The 22671-nt window shown below is 41.3% G+C and overlaps 1 protein-coding gene across 2 annotated transcripts in view; it reads right to left on the bottom strand.

Moving 5' to 3' along the window:
- The window catches only part of ANKRD50 (ankyrin repeat domain 50), a 39776-nt gene extending 39257 nt beyond the window's left edge, over nucleotides 1–519 (bottom strand). Inside the window, exon 1 of one of the 2 annotated variants that reach the window (XM_042048491.1) lies at nucleotides 385–519. The gene's annotated coding sequence lies outside the window, so the exon portion shown is untranslated. The other variant, XM_042048492.1, reaches the window with a different exon arrangement.
- Between the last annotated feature and the right edge of the window lie 22152 nt (nucleotides 520–22671).

Raw genomic sequence — 22671 nt, 5'->3', positions numbered from 1 at the left:
ACCCCGCGCCACCGCCCCGTGCCCCCGGCGGCACCCCCGCACCCCGAGCCACCGCCTGAGCCCGGGCTGCGCTTCAGCCCCGCGCCCTCCCAGCCCGGGCACCACCGCGCAGGCACGGCTCGGGAGCCGCTCGGGAGCCGCTCGGCAGCGCGACCACCTCCCTCCGGGAAAACCCCCGAGCAGCTGGGGAGCGCCCCAGCCCTTCCTCTGCCTCTCGCCCCCCGGCGCGGCGCCACACGCCCTGCGCCCGCCGCCCTCTGCCGCGCACACACCCGGCTCCGCACGGGGACCCGGGCACCCGCTCCGCGCCCGGCGGGGACCCCGCAGCCCCGGGGCCGGTGTCAGCCCCGCCCGGGCAGGGGCCTCCTCCCGCCGCTCGCTCACCTCCGCCGCCGCCTCGGCGCGGCAGCTCCTCCAGACGGCTCCTCTCGCCGCTGCCCGCGCCCCTCCTCTTCCTCCGCCCGGCCCCTGGGCTCCCGCCCCCGGGCGCCGCCGTGCCAGGGCCGCGGCCACCCCGCTCCGCGACTGCCTCAGCCCGCCCGGTGCTCTCCCTCCTCGGCACCTCCCTCGCTCCCCGCTCCGGCCGCCCCGGCCCCGCCTCAGCCCGCCCCCCTTCCCCTCCGGCGGCGGGGACATCTGGGGCGAAGTAGTGCGGAGCGGAGGGAGACGGGCGGTGCCCCTCGCCGCCGCCCCGGGCTTTGTCCCGGCCCCGGGGCCGCCCTCCGTCCCGCCCGCTCCCCGGCGCCTCCCGCCGCGGCCCTGCAGGGGGCGGCCGCGCCTCCCGCCGCGGGCCTGAGCCGCCGTCCCGGCCGCGCTTCGCGGCAGCGAAACTTGAGGGGGAAAGGTCCTGTCTGGAGGCGAGGCCTCCGTTACCCCGGGGCAGACACGGCTCCTCACATTAAAACCTTTTTTGACTCTTCTTTGCAAGCGAAGCACAGAGCTCAGAGCTTTTCTCATTGCCTTTTCTCCTTTTTGCCCTGAACTGGCCCATTTCAGGCAGAATTCCCATTAATTACCCTGACAGCCTCCCCAGATAGTAGCGCCAATTCTGAACCTTTTCCACCTTCCCCGCCTTGCTTCTGGGGATATACAGATCCAAAAATCGTGTTTCCAAGACTCTCAGAGCTCCAAGGGGCATCCCCCATCCTTCCCTTATGCAACATTAAAGTTGAGCTTTAAAGCTTGAGCTTTACAGTTTGTGGGTCCCTACAAACCCTTCGAACAGGGGACCTTAATATGGAAGAAACCAGGCTAGAACTTCCTCCAGGACAATTTTAACATGGAAGAAAACAGGATGGATCTTGCTCCAGGACACCTTTACGAGGCCCTTGTAAAGCCCCTTCCACTCATGGCAACAAAGCAACCACTCTCCTCCTTTATTTTGTCTGTGACAGAGCAAGGGAAGGATTTCCATTAAAATTTGCTCCCCTCGGAGCTGGCTGCATTAGCTATGATAAGGCACTTTTCCATCAAGGATCAAGGTCTTTACAGCTGCTAAATAGTGCCTTCATTTGAGCATGGCTCTGTATGGTTTCATACACCAGGTAATTACAGCATTGTGGAGTACACACTGAATATATCCATAGCGTACAACGGAACGGTTTAGGGCCCTTCAAGGAGCGTCCCGGGATTCTTTGCAGGAGCAAAATGAAAAATTAAATAAATTCAGTTGGTGTACTGAAGAGCTTAGAAAAACAAGTCTGTCTGCTTCTGAAAACCAGTAGAACAAGTTTGAAGCACCTTTGGAAGCAGTGAATTACAAATTCGCAGAGCAATTGGGAGTGGGGGAGAAACAGAAATAAGCTTAGTAGTAAGAAAATGTGTGGTTGTTTTGTTTTGGGTTTTTTTAAGTTTTCTGACTTGGTTGGGTTTTTTTAACCTTACACTTTAGGCAAATAATCTTCTCTAGGCTTGTTTTTTTCCCAGCTGCACCACCCTTCCATTTCGAAATGTTGTGGAAACTCAAGACTCCCAAAACTAATGCTAGTACAAGTTCAAGAGACTTTGAACTGTAAAATATTTTCTTTTCTCTTTTTTTCTTTTTTTTTCTTTTAACAGTAAAGGGATAGAGACACATAATGGTTGGAGTGATGGGATTGCAGCTCTGGTCTGCTGAGCAGGCTAGAGAAAAAACAGAGGTTGACAAAGAGAAAAAAATGTAAAAAGCCCACAAGAAATAATTGCGGGTTCAACATGTTAAGAAGCAGATCTTGGCACAAGCATTAGACTGGTAGGTGACCCAGGCAGAAAAAAAAGGAAATTGGACAATGATGAGATGCAGGGGAAAGTGCAACTTTTGCCTTTCTGATGACCAAGACACAAATGAAAACCCAATTTAGATGAAAAGGCCCTATCAGATTTCACAACATCCTAGTGAATATAGTGAAGCAGGTGGAGTAACAGCATGGTTTGCTAAAATCAGATATTTAAATGTAAGCATGATGGAGTTATAGATAATAACTGTGAAAATACTTAACCTTTCCATGCTAATACATAAACCCTACAACAAAACAGGTGACAATAATTTGATTTTAGCGTGGTACAGAGGACACAAAATAATTAACCCCCTAAAACTAACTGGTGGGCGCTGCATCTGAGCTAACTTTCCCTTCAGGATATCACTCGTACAGCTGACATCAGGAGTATGAAATACTTGTTGGAATTACAAAGGGAAGAAGGAGAGGGGAAGGGAGGGAGGAACAGAAGTTGGAAAAAAACGTGGCAGGCCTACGGTATAATTAGGCAAAATGTTGCAAAGTCCAAAGTATGACCTTTCAAACAAATTTCAATGTACAACCTAAAGGTGAAGGTTGGGAATGGCCTTGCACTGGACCCCCCCCCCCCCCCAAATTGCTACTAGGAAGCAAAAGCATATAAACACTTTCAATGATAAATCCTTTTCTCTAAAAAAAGAAAAAAATCTGAAAAATAAGTTCAAAGGGTTAAAAACCCAAGGTTGTCATGAAGAGGCACAGCCGCTTCGGCTGCGATCTTTCATCTGTACACAAGAAACTAAGACCCTGAAGTCAACCTTCAAAAGCAAGGGAGGCATTTTGTTATCGAGATTATTTGCGTAATAGCTCCTATACCTAACGTGACAGCTCAGATGACATCATCCTGGTGAATTATTATAGCTAAGGGTCAGATATTTCTGATACAATTGTGCAATGTTGTAGTTAATGAGACAGTATCAGGATAAGAACCAAACCTTATTTTTGTGGTTTTGTATAACTTAGTTTGACACAGATAGCAAACAAGCCACGATCTAATTGGCTGCAACCTTGCAGGCTACAAGACTGACAGATAAGGCCTAAAAGAAGATGAAACAGAGCAAAATTTCCTATCTGAAAAAAACCCCCAACAAACCCCCCTCTATACTTTTAGTTTCAGTGGTCTGAAGCTGTGGGAACCTTCCTGGTTAACCTGAGCCACACTGAGGCACCTGATTTTAAATGATGGGACATTCGTGTCATGCATGATTCTAGGTATGGTTTTGTACTTACTTAAATGACAGTTAAGGCTAAGAAAAGAGGAAACTTTTAGTAAAAAGACGGCACAAAAGTTGTAGCATTAAGAGGTCTGCACCAACATTGGAAAAACCTGAGGGGATGGGTTAAGCAAAAATCTTTTATGCTTTCCAAATGATTTGCCACGTCTTTTGCAAAGTGTTAGGAAAGACTACTACGTGCTTTTCAATTATTTCAACAGTTTAACTACGATGTTATTTGGATGTGAAAGCAGGCAATCCTGATGGATGAGACAACATAATGGATCACAATGAAGAAGGCAGTGTGAGGCTGATCCTTGAAGTCATCAAAACCTGAGCCATCCTGTGTGTACACAAACTCCTGTTTGCTTTGTGTGTAGTTTGGAGCACTGTTTCCAGTTTGCCTCTGTGGTGTTTGGTGCATGACTCAGCCCTTGCGGGTCCCGTGGTCGGAGTGTACTCATGTCCCAGCCAGCTCGGAGCCGGCACTGCGCTCAGGGGGAGCGGAGCTGCAAATCCTTGTGAGCTTGTCGTGTCTTGGGTAGAGCTTTGGGCAGGCAGTGATTCACATCCAGAAATAAATGTTTTGCAAGGGTGGGCCTGAGGTGTGATTATCTACTTAAACACGGAGTAGTCATTTTAACTACTTTTGTAACTTTTGAGTTACTGATTTTCATGCATAATTATCTTTTAATTCAGATACTTTCATTCTCTGACAGGTAAAATTAGTGAGGTTGATGGTAAATAAAGATAGTGCAGACTTAGGATAACATCGGAACATTAACATAAAAAATTTTATAATTTCCCAAGCAAATAGTGGAAATCTTATCATGAATTATTCAGGCAAAAGCATTCCTCTGATACTGATGTTTCAGGTCTTAGTCCTAAATCTGTCTAGGGTGAGATGCACTTTAGTCTTGGACCTGTCAGTATCATATGTCTCCACAAAATCACTTGGAAGTCTTGTACGTGGGTGGCCTGTGTCCAGCCTGGCACCCACAGCCACTTTCCAATCCACATGGTCATCTGTTTCTCCAGGTCAGAATCCCTCAGGTCCTAAATGATAGTGCTACAGGGGCTGGATGTCAAAGGCCTCAGAAAGGGCTGGTTAGTTCTTATTCACCATTATGAGATCCTTCAGAGTCAGCTGGTCACTTAGTCACATACTTGGGAATGGACTCCAAGAGGATGTGCTTCCTGAGCTTCTCAGGAACTGAGTTGAGGCTGACCATCTTGTTCCTTCTTGTCTTTTTTAAAGAGGAACATAATGCAGGTTGGGTTTGTTGTTTTTTTTTTTTTTTCCTACTTATCAGGGACTTGCACTCACAATTTCGATTTTCAATAGATGAAGGCAATAGTGTTCTTTTACATAAGAATATAGCTAAGAAGCATAATAGTTCCTTTCAGCTCTTTCCTCACCCTTCCTCATTACCAGGTAATTTGGGTAGGAGTACTATCTATCCCATCTATTGAAACTGGATCTCTGTGAACAAAGGATGAAAGAATGATTAAGTTGAAGCAAAATTAAACAAAAGATCTGAGATAGGATCATGTAGTGGCTGGAACACTTGGCCAGGAGAGGAGGGAGCTGTATTCACATTCTCCCTGAAAAGGAAATAGTTCCCATTTCCAGGCTGACAGCATTCATTTCTAGGTCATTACAGACCTGCCACCACAACATAATCTAGTTGCATTTTGGTAGAGAAATGGCTATTGTGCTTTGGGTTAGAAAAGGCAATTCTCTGTTCCTTGATACACAAGGGCCGGGGTCTGTCCTGTAGGCACAGAAAAGGGAAAGCAGGAGGTTTGCATCCACGTATCCTCATCCTCTGTACAAATACACGTGTGCATTGAATACCCAGCTTTGGTGGGTGTTCATTTTGCAGCTTAATAACAGAATTAAGATAAACTCTAAAGAACTGCTGCCCATGCCTGGAAAACGTAATTTGTATCACATGTACTTATAACTGTGCTTATATCTGCTCCTATGTGTTACTACCATCCTGTTGGTGCAATTGCTCGTCACTGCTACGCTGTCAAGAAAGACACTCTGCCAGATGACTGTTCAAAGTAGGGGACCAGTCTAAATGCTCTGCATTCCTTCTGGAGTAGCTTTTTTTCCTGCTCTATACTGACATGAGAGCACCATCCTCCCAATATGGCGCTGGGATTGCACACTAAATTTAGTCAATAGGCTTGGAGGCACTTTTATGCCTCTTGAGCGAAACCCAGGCATTGGCTTTAAAGATTTGCTGCTGCATCTTTTATATATATATGTGTATAATACACACACACAAATATGCATTTACACAGAACTAGGAAGATAGGAGTCTTCTGATTAATAATTGATGCTCAGCCTCCAATACTTACTGGGCAAGGGTTTAGCTGGGTGTCTGGAAAAGGCATTGCAATTTTTAGCCAGTTAAACCAAAAAAAAAAAAAAAAAAATTTCATCCAACTGCTTTTAGCATCCAAGAAATGCATGTTGGTGTAGTGCTCTGGAGTTCTGTGGTCTGTCCAGCCTTTGTCATTCCAATCTCGAATATCTCTGTGCATAGAGGACTATGAATCTGCTTCAGCTTCCTCCTACCTTGAAGTAACACATTACCCAATATTTGTGCAATGTGAATTATGGTAGAACATCACTATTCCATTTAATAACAGTTGACAATGCACAAGGTCAACCAAAATTAACACTAAAGCAATGATATTCTTGAAAACAGGTGCTGCAGTTGATAACTTGTGCTGTTGGATGGAAATATAATTGTCTGTTTCTTGGGAAGGGAAGAATTTAAAAAAAAATCACTGTTAAGTGATGGCATGAAAATGTCTGTGGAGTAGAAAGAAAAAACCCCGCAGCAGTAAGTCAAAAGAGAAAACTAGATCATGAAAGTGACTTTTCATGTGAGTTGGTCCAGAAGTATAGGTATGAAAGAAATTATTACATTCTTAGGCAACTGATTCTTATGTGAATATTCAAAATAACTATGATAACGAAAGATGTTGTGCTGGCACGAGATTCTGTATAAACCTAGTGAAACTTAACAAAATATTGGATTTATGCGACATGTGAATAAGCTGTGAACTTCGGGAAATTTTGTGTGCAAATAACATAAGTACATACATATATATATATATATATATATTTCTCACATAATCTCAGTGTTTTCGTCAGTCTGTATTACAGGTGGTGTCTGAACACTTGCCCTGACCTGCTCTGTGATCTTGAGCAACTCATGTCACCTTACCTGCTTCTATTTCTCCATCAGTACAATAAAAATAGTAAATCTTTCCTATCTCCTTTCTTATGCCTGGTCAAATGGCAAGCTAAAGTAAGGTTTGCCAAAATATTTTGTATCACTTCAGAAGCACAAGATAGGCATAAACTTGCTCAAACCAGCTACATTTGACTGATGTGATACTGAATCAGCATAAACTCTTCAGGCTAAGCCAGAAGTAATAAATAACCAAAATACTTTTTGTTGTATATGCTCTTATAAACTTCTGCTCTAAGCCTGTAGTAGCTCAAAAGCTTTTATGTGAGCAGGCACACTGTGGTACTGTAATGAGTCATTTTAACACATTTTCTCTGCATCTAGTTTACCCTGGCTCAAGAGTTTCATGGTATTTGTGAATTCATGTCAGATACATGTAGTTTTAAACACTACACTGCAGTCCTTAGGTAGGCAAGCTGCCCAGGTCGATTAGCGCTGGCTGCTGCCCTTCTGCCATTCTTCTCAATTTGTGGGGGCTCTGCAAATCATCACTTTAGAAGTGAGAAAATGGCAGGATTTAATTTTGCCCATCCTTTTAAACAAACTTCACCCACACAGGGAGAAGCCTGTTTCCTGTGGAGCCAGGGCAGCATCCTCCCTTCCATCGCTTTACCTGTAAGAGTACTACATCTATCAAATGCAAATTTGGGGTTATCTATAAGCTCAGCTTCCAGAGTTATCAGCACTTTGGAAAATAATGTGGATTGCAATCATGCCCATCTTTACTCCTTAGCATAAGGCATGCTCAAAATAGCAAATACAGATCCTCCTTTTTTATGAGGAGAGTCAAGGAACACAGAGCACCTTCAAGAGCTCAGTGGGAGCGCTGGAGGAGCCAGGAGCAGAAAGAGCAAGTCCTGGTGGCTCTTGCTGGCAAAATTCCTCATAGGACAGCTCTGGCTTTTGCCCCTGCAAAACTGTTTCAGCAGCTTCCACTGCTCCACCAAGGTCTAGTTGAATCATCATACCCATTGCTTGCAGAATTATTTTTGTGCTCACAAAGTTAGTAAATATAAACAATCAGCATAATCCTTAAAAAAAAATTGCAATATAAACTCTATTTTTTTCCAGGCTGAGGCCACTAAGCTCTTGCAGGGACTCAGAAAATAGAATTATTCGTGACAAATTGTAATCAACAGGGGTAAATATAAAAGATTTTTTAATCTGTTTCACTGCATCTATGAAACCACTTGATTAGTCCCCTTCTAACACATCTCTAAACACAGATGAGACATAGTGAGATGAGGAATTTTTAGAGCATATTTTGGATAAGTTTGCTTAGATTAATTGCAGATCTTCTGAATCTAGAAGAGGCAGCTAAAATATACCCTTAGAAATGTCCCATTAGACTTTGAAAATAGAATGAGAAAGACAAATTAATGTTGATTGAAAACCAGCATGTGCATTTTGTGTGGAAGTGAATTTAGTTTGGTCATTAGTGTCATTTGATAAGCAGAATTTCATTCCCTTCCCCTAAATAAGAAAGTCTCTCTGTTTTTCATCATCCAGACTGTTTATTCTAATGGATTTTAGGAATCAAAAAAAATTCCTTTAAAAGGGAATGAAAAGGAAAGAATCAAATTATGTTTCCTCATGCAACACAGCAAAATAACTCAAAACTTTAGACACATACCTGCATCAAAGCAACTAACTTGCTGTTTTCCCACATGAAAAAAAAAATCAGTGGTTTATGGACTAAAATTGGTGTGTCATCATAGGAAAACCAGTTATTTCTGCACCTACCAAACACATAAGCCACGTGATTTAGTGACACTTCAGAAGGTAAAGGTAATTCAGGAGAGATTCAGAAAGTACATAAAATTCATTCAGGGCAGATACTAAGTTTGGGTATTTGTTGACTGTGCCTATGAAATGTATCATAAGCCACTACAACCCCAAATAGTAGTAGTAATACCAATAACAGCAACAGCTTCCACGAATCTCCTATTTTTCAGTAATTGACAAAAAATTCCCCTAAACTGACAGATGCAGACTTTGCCAAAGGGGTTTGGATTTCAGTGGCATTTGGTTTGGACCAGTCAGTGTCAGCGAACCTGGAAAACAAACGTGATGATCGCTTTGAAAGAGCTCTGAGTGTGATGATGCATTCCTGAGTATCTTCCTTTTTCACTATTAGCTGGTCTCCTACCATTCAACTTGCATTACCCAACACCTTTCTCTGCCTTTTCTGCATGGCATTAGCACACTGTAGAAATCCAAAATGAAGTCAAAATCTAGGACACGAGATCAAAGGGTTTGGGTACTTGCTGTTTCCATGCGTGTGTCATCTTCATAAAATCCTGTTAATGCTCTTATGACACAGACAATTGAAATGGAACCTGGGAGAAGAGGTAAAGGCCTGGCTTAGGCAGCAGAGAATTTATGGGATTGTTTTATGGCTATGGAATACACTGCCCGAAAAGGTTAAAGGATATTTAGATGTAGAACAAGACTCATCTTCTTATTTTAGCTTATTTGGGAACAAGTCATATAAAAAGGTCTGAAAAGTACAAATGGAGTTGAGGTTAAAAGAGTAAAAAGCATGGATTTGATGATACAGTTCCTCTGGAAAAAAAAAAACAAACAAAAAAGTCTATTGTTGAAAAGGTGTATTCAATTAAACAAATTGATCAGTCAGACCCATTCACTGATTTATTCATTTAGGTTGGAAAAGGCCTTTAAGATCATTGAGTCCAATCATTATTCACTTCCTTGTAGGTGAGCTCCTGAACCTGCAAGGAGACTGGAAAAAAAGCCCAAAGTCCATTTTGCTGCATAGTCATAAGCAGCAGACGAAAAGCCAAAGATAAACTGTCAGCAAGGCTCTACTCAGTTTCGGCAAAAACCACTCCAGCACTTTAGTGCTGAATATACTTGGAAGCATTAAGAGGTGGCACACAGGACCTTGAAACTGAGGATTTAGAAGAGAAAAAAAAAAATAATGGAAGGATTTAAGTGGATTAAGGGGGTAATGGGACCCAGGCAGAAGGAGGTGGAGATAACTTTAGCTGTCTTGTAAATGAGTAGAGGGAGAGATGATAAATGGAGTTCTGAAGCCTCCACAGATTAAATTATCTGGGTGGGAGTCAGGTGTGAATTGCTGGAGAAGTGCAGGGACTAAAGGGATTTTGTATTTGCTGTTGCAGGTTAAGTTTCCCTTCAGGTGACACAGTCAGTGGTGGAAATGCTTGAAGCTGTGCCTCACATATTATCTAAGGCTTGGGGAATAATTCTCAGTGTGAGAAGGAACCTTTAGTGTCTCACTAGAGACTCGGTGAAGTGAGACGGAAGGGCAGCACAAAAATCAACCTTGACAAATGTAGGAAAAAGTCATTAGTCACCATGGCAAAGACAATCTTACTATAAAGGAGAGGATTGAAAGTAGTCTGAAAATAACTGAGGAAGCTGCCTGTACAGCAGATAGACATGCACTAGAAATCAGAGTGTATCCATGGCATCAACAGCTTTTCAATCTCTTTGCCGAGAGCCTCATTTTAAAATACTTTTGCAACTGTTTTCAGATTAATCTGTGTTTCTCAAGGGGTAAGAATCCATTTGGTGCCTGGGACTCCACTACCGCATCTGCTGTGTTTTTCTGCAGTTTTTAGCAGCTATTTACTTTTTCCCTTTCACCACTAATCACTATTACTCTTACAGTAAATCAAAACAGATTCAAGCCAGGTTTATCAGCAGTTCCGTCAGGTTTTGTCAGAAAAACAGAAAATAAACTCAATGATTTTCTAATTAAGAATGATGAATTATGGCCCTATATGGAGCCACTATATTAACTACCTGTATTAAGACACTCATTAATGGCATTGCCATAATAGGAAAACAATCATTTTTGTCCAAGTGTTCCAGATCTCAGAAATCCCTGAAAGTCAAGGAGGTGCCTTTAAGGAAAGTCAATAGCTAAATGTCTGTTTCCAAGGACTTTTAGACTTGTCTGTGTTTTCTCTTGCACTATATTCACAGCATTAAATTCAGTGGAAGAGGATTAAGTATTTTACTACTAATTCAGCATCTTATTACTGGAGGTAATAGCATTCATGTGTATCAACAGCTTTATAATCCTATTGACATAAACCCAAGTCAGATGTGAGCAGTACACAAGGATGGTGGGGACTGCAGCAGTTGCCTAAGCAAGGCTCCATCCTCCCATCTATCAGAAATATATTTTTCACTAATTTCATCCTTGCATTTTCTCCTTGTTCAAGCCCTTCACCTGGGCTGGTTATGTTTTTAGTGTTTTGCATTCCCAGCAGAGGGTTACCACCACTAAATCCCCGAGTAGCTCGTTAAGGAGCTGGCATGATTCTTCTAAATGTTCCTCAAGATCCTCCCACGCCACGGAAAGTAATTCCCTCCCAGTGAAATCAAATTATATTTAATCTGGAAATTTAATTACACCACTGCAATAGGTATTTTTTGAACGCCATAGATTAGGCAGATTAATCAGATGCGCGGGAGGTAGGCGGTTGGTATTAATAAAGCAAAATTTGTTTGCACTATATGTACAGACAGTTCTGAAACTGCCAGCCAAAGCAGAAAGAAAGGATTTGCCTTGGTGCTGTTAATGAGAAGTAGATTAGTAGAAGCTGTGCAGTTAAAACAAAACAAAACTAAACCAGCCACCACTGTAAGCCAAGCAGAGGAGTGCAAAAACAGTGTTCATTTTTAATACATACAGCATCACTGACTGCTGACTGACAGCTTCAGTGTTATCTCACTGTAAATGTATAATAATTAGTTGGGTAATTTGGCTTTCTGAGGAACATTATTAACTCTATTAGAATTACAGTCAACTCAGGAAATCAGATTCCTAAATACTCAATCCAATGCCTGCTTTTATACACAGCTTTTGGGAGGGAGCAGGGATAACAAGCATAAGCGGAGTTAGGAAAATGCAACACAAGTATTTTAGAAACCCAGACTTTTCCTTAGCTTATGGCTGAACTGGAAGTGTTTCCAGCTCCAGAATGGGACAAGACCCCAGTATGAACTCATTCCTTGTCTGGGAAGCAGCGTGCAGTGGGAACTGGGAGCTGGCCCTAGACACCGCAGGGAGAGCGCAGCGGCAGCAGCCCTCGTGGGTACGGAGTCAGAGCAGTGTGTGTGTGTGTATAATTATATTCATGTTCTGATTATAGAGCCAGATGACTCCAACACATGTTGCTGCTGTTCCTGGGAGCATAGAAAATTTGGACCACACCAGTTGCCACAAAAATATGTAATGGCTGTCATCACGCTGGTTTGTAAGCAAGGCACATTGTTACCTCCAGGAAAACCTACTTCATTAATAATAACATCAGTGTGACATTTCCATTTAATCCTAATGGCTTCATAATTATTAATTACTGTCACTACAGAAGCAAAATCCCAGGGAAGGTGGAATCTCAGTCATATCGTTCTTCACAGTTGCCAGGTATTTTCAGATTACTTTATCCAGGACCAAAAAAATAATCATTTAGTCATTATTTTTGAGAAACAGTCATCATTAATATAGAAAATATGAAAGAGTCACTGAAGATTCTTCTGTCAGCCTTAAAAAAAAAAGACTTATAAACACAATTTCCTTTAAAAAAATGTTATGACAATTTAGTTTATTCAAATCACACCTTGAAGTTGTCAGTGTGTTGAGCACATACATCAAATAATGTTGTTCAACTTTGGACTAAATCCTGCTGAGTTAATAATTAAGCATGATCCTATTGTCAGTGAGTTGCAAATTTATATTCTATTGCTAATAGCATCTATGCTAATTTAGATATGCATTCTCCTATTTAAGCTTTTGGTACTTCAAATATTTCATTTAAATTATTGAAATGAAACCAATTCTTTGTTTTAATCCAATTGTTGTTTCACATTATTTGAACTGTGCTCTTTGCAATTAGGAAAGATCCCATTTAGCAAGTGAAGGAGAAAAATCCAAATTGTCCTCCACATTATATAATTTTTTAGAGTTAGTTTTTCAAAATTACGGGATACTTTGAGAGGAAGGATTTCTGATGCATTTCAAATGTGTCAATATTTACACCCATTATTGGCTTTGCTCTTTTTTGCTGCATTAAACAGATTCTCTATTTAGAGGAGAAGGTGAAGCAGAGGGGATGGTCTTAACTCCCTGTATTTTTCCCCACACTGAAGAAATGAGCCAGATTACAGAGGACAAAGATAAAAGTGGATGAAAAACGGATTAAGCTACACATATTGTGCTCAGTGAGGGAGACTGATAATATATAAATGCTATTTTTTAATAAATGTTTAATATTAAAATTGTCTTTTTTAGACCTCTTTGTGGAGATGGCTTTGAAGAATGGCAGCATTAGCCTGAGGTAACCTTCACCTAAGTTTCAAACTTCCACTGATGTTATTTAGATGTACATTTGTGCCAGAAGAAGGCATGTAAATACAGACATTTAGCACATGCTTATCTACCCCACAGAAGTCTGCCTGTGATAACCCAGTTTATTATTATGGAAGAATACCATGGATTACTTAGACACCTATTAAAAATTTGATCCTTAAAGCTCAATTGCTTTCCTTTTGGTATTCAGTGCATGCAACCATTCAGATTTACACATCATAAATATATTCATATGGAAAAAACACTGTAAATGTTACTGAAATGTAGAGCCCTTTAATGCTTCACTTAATATCAAATTTGTTTTGTCATGGTCTATTTATAATGCAAATAGGCAAACTTTATAAACCACTTCAAAAGAAAAAAGATTACTGACCAGCAAATCTTTAGATAAGAATGAGTGCCCCTTCACATACCCACATCAGCACTGTGAAATTGAGAAATGTTTCTGAAGCAGCACTCGGTGAACACCAACACACCTTTGTTAAATAGATGCTGATAAATGCATTTAAATGCTATGAGGATGCCCTGCAGCAAGGCGGGATACAGCAGTGCAGCGTCAAGAACAGGACCTCTGCAAGAAACGTGAGACTAGAAATGCTGTGACTGCTATTGAGGATCTAGGGAAGCACTTTGAGGAGTCACAGAGACCTCAAACACAGGAATATCTGGAAAGATGGGGTCTATGGCCATAAAACCACAAGCACGTTACACGTGCGTCCAGGCAAGAGCAGTGTGCCAAGGCTATTGATGTACTGAGGATCTGTGGAGTTAGAAAATTGACAGGGGAGAGAAGTTAGGAAGTCTTGATAGGGAAAGGTGAAGTCTCTACTATAGGACATGAGTGGAATAGCAAAACTTCGCTCTAAAGGTGAAAAACAAGTGGTTAGTAGTAAAAAACAAGGTCCCAGAATGGAAGAGTTTAATTACAACACCAGCTATACACTCTGTAAAGAGTTCTGGGACATGGAAGACAGTATAGCAAAAAGGAGGGCAGTGTAGGCTTTAATTAAACACAGAGCACAGAGCTGGCCCTCTAAATCAATCATTATTTCTTGGAGGCAAGGACAAGTGCAGAGCTGTGCAAACGTGTGAAGAGAATTTTGGGTAACAGCCCTGCAGATTTCTCAGAGGAAAAAGCTTTGACAGATGCCGAGTGGGACTACTTCTCCTTATGCTGAACCCAAAGGCAACAAAAAATTAAAATTACTTCACGGCATCCAAAAAAAGTGTAAAAGAAATCTTGATGTGTAAGGCTTAGGGTTTATTTTTGCCCCAGTGAGGTATTGGAAAGAAGACAGACTGATAGTCTGATTCAGGTAAAATTCAAGACATCACTTTGGGCAATTCAGTGGTTTGCTTCCCATAAAAAGACTGATTCTCTTGGTCATCTTGCGTGCTTAACCACAATTAAAACATTGGTCCAACTCTAGATGCAGTTTAAACATGCCTACATCCATAAACATAAGCAGGAACATGCTTCCTGGACTTCAGCCAAGGATCTTAGTCCAGTGCCTTAGTGGGAAGTGGTGAAACGCCAATCTGCCAGAGGATGAGAAAGTCTGCTCACTATCCTTATGCAAAAATCTTATCTGAGCAGAGTTCCTGGTGATAAAGCAGCACTGGGGCTTTGCAGGAGAGCTGACAAAAAGCATTTAATTTTAAACCCTGAAACAACAGGTTCTTGGCCACGACACCTGTAAATGCCTGTTATTTAAATGGTGGGAAAGGGAACACTGTGAAGGCTTGTTACTTGCCAGTCAAGGCCTTGCATCTCCCTGTTTCTTGGAGTTGTATTTCTGGTCAGTACTTCCCATGAACCTTGTCCTAGCATAATGTGATGACACCACAATCAGAAGTATCCAGCGGCCCATAACTTGAGGACACCAACCATGACAGGAACAGGCTTTGGGTGGGGGAGCAGATGAGACTGAGACAAGACAAAATAGTTCTGGCAACAACAGCAGGAGATGGGATGGATCCTGGGAGATAACCATCCAGCTCATAGATTTAGGATTTGTGAGAGGCTGTAGAAATGAGAATGACACTGACCTTCAGTGAATCCAACAGAACTAGGTCAAAAATGTGGAAGATTTCAAATCCACTGTGACTGGAACACAATCTTTGTACCTCCTTCTAGTTCTTGTGAAAGAACAGCTCCACTGGTGAACACCTTCAGGATCAGTTTCCTCAGACAGGTGTGTCTGTACCTCTAGGATGAAAGTTGCTTGGTGCTTTCTGAACTGATCAGAGGGATAAAACTGTTATTTATCCACACCCATATTTCAGTCAGGAAAGGTTATAAAAATGTGTACATTTAAAATCTTGCCAGCTCTGCACAAATGTATGGCCATTTATGAACATGAAGTACTCTAAGCACATAGAGCGCTTAGATGCATTCTTAAAAATTTGATCTGTTTGTAGTAAAATGAACCTTTTGTTTCTCACTGACATGAGTCCCATCTCATGTGAGTAACTGTGTCCAAAAAAACAAAAAAAAGAAAAATCACCATTTCTTTATCTGTATGTAAGAAGGCATCTTCTATATTTAAGGTTTTCTATGTAGTATCTGACATGGGGTAGTGGTATGGCAATAGTTGCTCACAATTTCTTTGTTTATTCATGTGTCTGGTTGGCTGCTCAGCATTGATGTACATATTTAGCTGTGGGAAAGAAGGAATTATTTCACTGGACATAGAGCTTAAGTTTGGAAGACTCCACATTTTCCAACAGAGCATTCTACAACCCATTTAACTGTGAAAAAAATATTTGGGAAACCATTCAGCTACTTCTGGGACATGCTAAAGTCTTTACTGAGGGAAAAGACCTTGAATCAGACATCTGGAAACAAATCACTCACAACATGCCTGCAGCTTTGAAGCAAAATGCGTGGTGAGGTTGGAAGGCAGGGGAGAAAAACAAAACCTCAGAATGAGTTTCCCTCTAGCAGTCATGAAAACCTCGTACGTTTAATTTGTCCCAGTTGCTTTGGTCTGCACCAGCAGTGAGAGGAACCCATGCTGAGGAATCCCCCATGACTGGAGACACCCACAGATGACATCACATCTCAGTTACAACGATAGATCTTCCGGGGCTGCATTTCTGCTCATCTGATGGCACAGATATTCCTGCACCTGCTGTCTTCCACAAACATTTTCCATTCCCTTGGACGAAGTATTCTCTTTCAAACCTTGTTTTCACCATAGGGAACAGAGCTGGAATGCAAAGCCATCACCTCTGGTCAGAGCTGTAGCTGGGATGCTCTGAGGCAGCCCAGACCTGCTTGGCTTTAGCAAATGTGGAGTGTAAATACTTTAATAAACATACTTTTCAAGACAAGTGGCAAACAGTCTCCAGTCCCAATGAAAATAAAAAGCAAAGCATACTCCCCAGTTTCACTGTAAATAAACTAACCAAAGCTAAAAGCAAAGACACACAGAATTCTGTAGTATCAACCATCCACAGAAGACCAATAGAAACACTTAAAAGCATAGTCGTTCAAGAATTGCTTCGTTTTCTCCATTTGAAAATTAAAATGCAAGATAACCCATTTACTCTGAAATAATGTGTTAATGTGACGTACTGCCTTATCAGAGGTTCTTATGATAAATATCCTTGGATCTTGACCTTTCCAGGATTTCAAGACTGTACTGAAATCTTTTGATTACTTTTTCTCCCCCAGAAGAACTGAATCCCCTTGCTATGGTGCAGCATGTGAATTAAGCCTCTCTTACAACTATTAGATTTCTAAAACCACCATTAGACATGGCAGGGTTTTTTTTTTTTTTTTCCAAATAGTTGCCAACCTTTAATTCCAATAAGTGTGTCATCTAATGACATTATGTGATGTGCAGTGGTGAAATGAGCTTGCTAAATCATTTTAAATATGTCAGCTGCCATAAGTCAGTCTTTACTGGTGTGGTTATACCCAGCAGCTTTTAAGGGGTAAAGGATGGGTAAAGACTAGTTTTTGCCAAGGAAAAGCTCCTTTCTTCCTAAGGAAAAACTCTAAATGAGTAGGAATTTGTAGAAATAGTTACACTTTTCTGCCTTTCCCCTCAAGTAACATGGGACAAAAGAGTATTTTACAGGAATTTTGTTACATTTAACTGAATATTTTTAAAAGCTTTTTCTTTCTATTTATTTTAATGTCTACAACCTCCATTTTTAACGGCCTGGGTTTTATGAGTTACCTTGCAGAGACAGGTGATTTAATGCTATTATATGGTACAAATCCTTTTTCCAGGATGAAAGGAATCCCCAGGGAATAATGGAAAATTCCCTTCCTTCTTTCCATTTGTCCTGTCTCTGCAACAAGATAAAGTTTCAATTTTCAAAAGTATCTCTGAGAATACCTATGAACACATAAGAAATTAATATTGCACACTGATACACACTTCAAGAATTAGGTATTTTCAGTATTTGAGGGCTTTTATAACTTCCTGGGGCATACTAGAAGGCCCACTGGAAAAGTAATTCAGAAAAAGTGTTTTGGGATACAGAAAGCCCCCCAGAGAATGGATTTTCTTCTCTATCTACAAAGCAAGTCTTGAACATGACTCAGGCACTTAAAGTTTGATTTTTAATAATCTTTCTGGCAATAAACTGTATTACATTCAACAGATGGTTCCATTAAAGTGGAGTAAGTATTTTATAGGCAGTTGTAAGAACCATCTGTTAGGCCTTACCCCACCTCAAACTTAGAGTAATTGAAGAAAAAGGATATTAAATATGAGAAGTTGAAGAGTCACAACAAAATACAAGGTAATCAGTTTTGCTTTTTCCCTGACATATATATATATATATGTAAATAATTAATAGAACAGATTTTCAGATGTACCAGTCTGAGTGACTCATATGTGTGGGTACAACATTGCTGTTAGCAAGAAGTTTTCCTGCTTCTTTCCAGTCCTGTGAGAGACTTTTCTCTCTCAGGAAGATAGTAGCAGAGTTCTATAAACCATGAACACCTGCGACCTTGCCGAGATTTGTTTATGGTACAGTAGGAAAATATTTTGGCAATGGATGTTTAGGATTTTAACCAATCACCCCCAAGGGGTGGCTGGTCCTTTGACCAATTAGACTATGAAGGAAAAAGTCTATAAAAGAGTTTGTAAAATAATTAAATAAATCAATCTTGCTGCACCATTCCTGCCTTCTGGATCTCTCCTCTCCTCCCTACCACTGCGGGATACCGTAATACACGTGAAAGGACCAAATTAAACATCTATTACGATATACTTCTCACTTTTGGTCAGTCAGTATGTCAAACAAAATAATGTTCATATTTCTAAACCCAGAATTTTAAAGAAGTTCTTATTTTACAAGGTGAAATTTTGCTGTCAATAATAAATTAAGAGCCACAAAATGTTTCAAGCTGTGTTGAGGTAATCTGCAGGAGCACATCAAAAGCAATGAAGATTCTTGAATGTTTCTTTTCAAGCAGCAGTACAAGGAAGAAAAAAAAAAGCAATAAAAATGGAAGCAAAAAACTAAATCCAGAAATATCTAAATGGTTTGCATTTTTTCATCCTATTGAGAAACTGCCTGACAAATCACATTCTCAATCCATTTGCAAATAATCCCTAAAATGGTTAGAAGGGTTAACTTGTGGAAGCGGTATCCTGTACATGATGTAAACCAGATGCAGGTATATTACTGACTTATTTTAAAAGAATTTGGTGTTTCGTATTATCTAACATTTTCTAAACATTAAACAGAGTTTAAAAGATATGAGTGAATCTAATGTATAACTGGTAAAATTTCCTTTACTTTTTAATTACTTGCTTGCTCTGGTGTTTCTGTGAGTCCCATTAAATACTTTGTGCTCTTCCATTTTCAGAACTACCTGGCTGAAATATCAATGATTAGGCTCTTTTTAAGTGAATATTTGCTGTTTAGAAAAGTTACTGTCTTCAGGAGGCAAGGAATATTCCTTGCTAAAATTATTACCTTTTGATTAAAAAAAAATTGCTAACGTGCCACCAAAAAAAAAAAACAAAAAAACAAAACAAAACAAAAAACCACAAACAAAAAAAAAACCAAACCAAAAACCCACATGAAAAATTGTCACAGTAATTTTTTGAAAAGTCTTATCAGAAAGGTTAAAGAGGACAGATTATATGTCACATGACATTGCTTCTGATTCTTTGGCTGTCTGAATCCATGCTGTAAATCAGAAAATTAGCAAAAATTACCACAGTTACATGTCAGAGGACAGCAGGAGGTGTGGGGTGCTCCTTGCCTGGCCCTGCCTGCAGGGCTGGGGCAGCAGTGAGGGGAGCTCACAAGCAGGAGGGAAAGCTCTTCTTTAAACTCCTGTTGTGCCCTGTCAGATCCTGGGAAGGACAAGGAGCCCTTGGGCTGCTGCAGCTCCTCATGCTCGAAGGAGAGTCAGTCCTCCCCTGAAAGGATCAAGTCAGCTCTTTCCTAACAGGAGTATTCCAGGCAGGAAGCGATGCCATCAGCTGAAGACAGGCTGGTTTGGTAGGTCCTCCAGGTTCAGAGAGCAGAGATAAGCATCTCAGTGCTCATTCCTCACTCTCCCAGTGTCCTCCAGCCCCTGGTCTCCCCTGTGCCCCTGCAGCATTTTTTAGGTGCCTTCCCAGGCCTGCTGCAGAGGCAGCTTTTGGGTGCTGGTGGGAGGCACAGCTGGCTCCGTATCTGCACTTACATCACGGGTCACCAGCCTGTGTACTCTGTGCACTTCCAGATTCCTTTGATTTGCCTACCTCAGATTCAAATTGGAAGCAGCTTTCCATATGCTGGCATACAAGGCAGGAAGGAAGATCTTCCAGGGGAAGAGCTGGTGGCAAAGTGCTGTCATTCTATCCAAAACATGTGAGGAATGAGGTAATAGGGGCTATTCCTCCCACTCCCCGCAGGATTTCATCAGAACTGCAGCCAGCTGAAGGGATTGATCTCAAGCTGCAGCCCTCTTGGAAGGTACTCCAAAGAGTGGGAAATTCATTTACAGAAGAATTAAAGCCTGTTTCAAACCTCAGCACTTTCCAGTCCAAGCTCTTTTGGCAGCTTTTTCTTCCTAGAGTCACACAACCAAAATACTTTTCCCTGACGGATGCAGAGGGAGCTACTAATTACATATTTTCTCATTAGTTTTACCATCTATTGAAACACAATCATTTACCACAGGCATGGGTGTACTAGAAAGCAAATAAAATTGGTGTCCACTGGTTCACCTCCTGAAGAATGGGGAACAAGCCAGGTTCTGAAGACTGAAGTGTTATGGCAGGAATGCACAGTTTTAACATTCCAATTATTAGAAAATCCAGGTCAGTGACAATCTGGATTGTCACCCTACTTCACCATTTACAGCAAACAACAGAGCAGCTTTCAAAGTCCTGTTTTAAATATTGAGCATCCCCTATGGGCCTTTTAGTCCATCTGACATGATTATAGAGTCACAGAATGGTTTGGGTTGGACAGGACCCTAAAGCCCATCTCATTCCAACCCCCCTGCCAGAGGCAGGGACACCTTCAACTATCCCAGATTGCTCAGAGCCTCATCCAACCTGGCCTTGCACGCTTCCAGGGATGGGGCAGCCACAGCTTCTCTCGGCAACCTGTGCCAGTGCCTCACCGCCCTCACAGGGAAGAGCTTCTCCCTAATCTCTGAACTAACTCTACCTTCTTCACCTTAAAGCCATTCCCACTTGTCCCGTCACTACATGCCCTGGTAAGAAGTCCCTCTCCTGCTCTCTTGTAGCCCCTTTAGTACTGGGAAGTGCCCTAAGGTCACCTCAAAGCCTTCTCCTCTCCAGGCTGAACAGCCCCATCTCTCCCAGCCTGTTCTCATATAGGAGGTGCTCCAGGCCCCAGTCACCGTCACAGCCTCCTCTGGACCCACTCCAACAGATCCATGATGTCTGTCTGACAACTGCTTTTCGTTTCTCTACTTCAGACAGGACAAACATTGCCAAGAGGGTTAAATGGGTGCTTCCACTCAAGCGTAAAACCTCAAGCCATACAGAGCATTGAGCAGCAGGACTGCTGCAGCAGTGAGTGTGGGGCACAGCAACCAGGCCTCTAAAGCTCTTTTTTGATCACATACACACCCCTCTCTTACTCCTGTACAACACTGAATCAGCTCCTCTGCATGAAAGAGCTCAGCCTCTATTTACAGAAACAAGTTCCCAAAATTTTATGAGTTCCAGGTTTGATACTTGCGCTTTCAAAACCACAAAATATTTTAATTTCTAAATCTCCGTGGCTCCTTTTCAAAAACTGTTCCTGATGATGTCCCATTGATAGTGTTTTGTGTTAGGAACATCTTGAAAGAAAACAGTATTTGCTATACACTTTCTGCATGCTTTTGTCTTTGTACTAATCAACCATCTGCACCCACAATCTAGATATTTTCTCTCTCAAATTCTTTTATCATGTCTTATGGTTTATTCAGATGAGCAAATGATGACATTCACCTCTGAATCCTGCTTCTTTTCTAGGTGACCTAGCAAAGGGTTATACCTACATAAGGTTTTAAGTAATCCCTGGTTTGATTCACCAGTTCATGACATCCGTAGATCATTACTTCATAAAGCAATTTATGACAATAAGATGTTCTCCATTAGCAAACACAAGTCAAAGGAAAACAAAACACACACAGAATGAAAAAGATCTTAAAGCTACATATTTTCCAGACAAAAGATGGGAAGATCTCCAGTGGAATCTTGATTTAATTCAAGCACTGGAGACTGCACAATTCGGGTTGCTATTTCTCTCTTTCATACAAAGTAAAGCCTTTAACCTGACCTTGGAAAAAAAAAACAAAAAACAACCAAACAAGAACATCTAAAGAGGCTTTTGTCCTGTAGAACACAAATAAACAAAATTTCCTATGTTGTGATTATTTTTCTCATTAGTCAGTCTTGCCTTTAAAAATAATCAACAAAGCCATAACTTTTCCTTTGATGCTTTGGAGTGAGAAAAGTAATGACATCAACAATAATTTGATCGTGTACTACTCAACATTAGTCTTTATGTGGCTTGAATTTGCCTTCAGCACACTCCACATTCCAAAGAGTCACTGCAAGGAGCTTCAGAGTTCAGGCAATGTATGGATTCCAGAAAGCTCTTCCTCGTGCCAGTAATAAAAGGAATTTTTTCAAAGAAGCATGTGGCAAATGGCTATTCCCTTGGAAGTTCTGTAAGGTTTGAGGTGGAGAAGTTGGACTGTAGGATTTATCACCTTGAACATCAAGAAAACTTTGTTCTGATAGGAGCTTGTTTAAAGGTCTTTTTTAAGGAGCTGCCCTAGTTTAGGAAGTCGGGCATGAGATGCTGATAAAACCTTCATGAAATAAACTGTAATGGTGCTCTTTGAGCTGAAATTGTGTGTAGTATAAGCAAAGCCGCATTAAAACCATTCAGGGACAGTAACTTATACAGTCAGCATGTAGGACTCCTCTGCCATCTACATAACATTTAATTTTATCTTATCTTCAACCATCCTACCTGGAATCCTTAACCTGTGAAGCCCTGCACAATAATCTCATGCAAACAGAAGAAATTAAAGAAATCTGAGT

Source organism: Corvus kubaryi, unplaced genomic scaffold (genome assembly GCF_017639235.1).
Source record: "Corvus kubaryi isolate FWS band 111438036 unplaced genomic scaffold, C.kubaryi_AGA036_p1.0 67, whole genome shotgun sequence".
NCBI lineage: Eukaryota > Metazoa > Chordata > Aves > Passeriformes > Corvidae > Corvus > Corvus kubaryi.
This window is presented reverse-complemented; position numbering and strand designations above follow the sequence as displayed.